The sequence below is a fragment of the Lindgomyces ingoldianus genome (assembly GCF_010093535.1).
Source record: "Lindgomyces ingoldianus strain ATCC 200398 unplaced genomic scaffold BDR25scaffold_51, whole genome shotgun sequence".
Lineage (NCBI taxonomy): Eukaryota > Fungi > Ascomycota > Dothideomycetes > Pleosporales > Lindgomycetaceae > Lindgomyces > Lindgomyces ingoldianus.
This window is the reverse complement of record NW_022985212.1, coordinates 339,032-341,246: the sequence shown is the minus strand read 5'-3', so window position 1 is coordinate 341,246 and position 2,215 is coordinate 339,032.

The following is a 2,215-nucleotide window of genomic DNA, read 5'->3' as shown; positions in this document are numbered from 1 at the left end:
ATAGTTGCAGCCATTACACGTTCTCAAGATTCTTCAGGCTTAGCTAGGGACCGCCCCAAAAGAGGACAAGGGCCAAAACGGCCAGATCCCGAAAGAGCTATAGGCGAAGAACCAGAGGAGGACGACGATGAGGACCTCATGTCAGGTATTGGAGAAGACTATGACGAAACGGACTCATCGGACACCGAGAGTGAAACGGAGGACGAAGAGAACCTCGACGAAGACACTCATCCCCAGAATGGGCCGGAACGACATGCCATGGCCGATACAGGAAGAAAGACCCTAACAACAGACCAAGAGAAGGCAGAAGCGTTCTGGGAGTGCCACAACAGCCCATTAGCGGGCCACTTCAGTGTGAAAAAGACGCTCGAAAAGATCATGCGTCAATATGATTAGAAAGGGCTCAGGAAGGACGTAGAGGCGTACTGTAACGACTGCCTAAGGTGCAGACGATCAGTGGCTCCACGACACCGCCCATATGGGCTCCTTCACCCTTTGCCACCGCCTGATGGGCCCTGGCAGGATGTCACAATGGATTTCATAACGCAGCTACCCCCTTGTAAATACTTAGGGTCAGTATACGATGCGATCCTCGTGATAGTGGACCGTCTTACCAAGATAGCCCACTACGTGCCGGCCAGAGCTGATTAGGAGGCTTCAGACCTAGCAAAGGTTTGGTTAAGAGAAGTTGTTCGCCTTCATGGAGTTCCAAAGAACATTGTCTCTGATCAAGGGCCAATAATGAACTCAAAGTACTAGGATAGTTTTTATCACTATCTCGGCACGCAAAGGATTCTCTCGTCAGCCTACCATCCCGAGACCGATGGGCAGACTGAAAGACAAAACCAAACCCTAGAACAGTACCTCAGATGTTACTGTTGCCTGGAACAAGATGATTAGGCAATGTGGTTGCCAATAGCGGAGTTCGCGTACAACAATAGCGTACACGCGACCACAGGAGTTACTCCTTTCCGAGCATACCACAGAGCGAACCCAAGAGGGCCAGATTGGCCCGGAGAACCCCTGGGTCGGGGGGAATCACACATGGCAAACAGAGTTGCCGCGAAAGCACTTGCTCTACAGTCAAAATGCCGCCGGAAAATCGTTGCTGCAAATGCGTATCAAAAGAAGTATGCAGACAAACGACAGAAGCATATACAGCTGCAAGTGGGAGACAAGGTATTAGTCTCCAATAGACACATGAAATCAACAAGGCCAAAGAAGAAGTTAGACTAGAAGTTCTTAAGACCAGGGAAAGTTGTGGCCCAGATTAGCGCAGAGGCGTACAAAGTGGACCTACCTAATCTAGGAGAAGTTCATCCAGTGTTCCATGTCTCACTTTTGGAGCCATATACCCAGAAAGGGCGTCTTGAGTCGCAATCAGAACCAATTGTGGACACTCTACGCGCCATGGGGGATGATGTGTACTATGTGGAGAAAATACTCGACCGGAGACAGAATCCAGTCGGAGTATGGGAATATCTTGTGAAATGGGAAGGTTATCCATCTGAGGAGAACTCGTGGGAACCTGGACCCAACATTAGCTCAAACGCATTGAAAGCGTTCTAGAAGAGCAGAGGAATACATGGCAAAAGATTAAATCGTGCCAGTTCGGGTCAAACTTCTCAGAAGAGGGGAAGTAACTCAACGGATTGAGTATAGCTACCTTCACCTTGTTTTTTCCTTGCTTAAGGTTTTTTTAACAAGAGGTGTTTAATGGCGCTATAGGAATGGGAAGACAACATGGCCCATTCAGACCCAAGATTCCTTAGTTGGACTAAGTGAGGCTGTTCTAGCATAGAATAGCTCGCCAGAGTCAAGAAGAGGGTTATTTTAACCCAGGGAAATCCATTGTGTGGAAGAAACGAACATTCTGGCCCAGAATGAGCCATACCGGCAAGAAAAGGGCAGAGTTCGAGTCCAGCAGGACATTCCAGGATTTTCAGGACAAAAGAGCCGCAAAGCAAGCAAGCTAGAGGCAGATTGATCCATTACTACCGAGACGGTTGCACTTCGAGTCCGAGGGACACGATGCAAGGGTATTTGACCCTATTGAGGAAGGAAGAAAGAAGCTCAAGCCAAAGAACCCAAAACCACACCGTACCATGCATTCTCGACCATTTTCACCATGGGATGCGCCAGATCACACCAGATTGTGCCATCGGGGCCCCAGATCAGACATCAAGGTCCTCCGTGGGTGAATTTGCGACAGCAG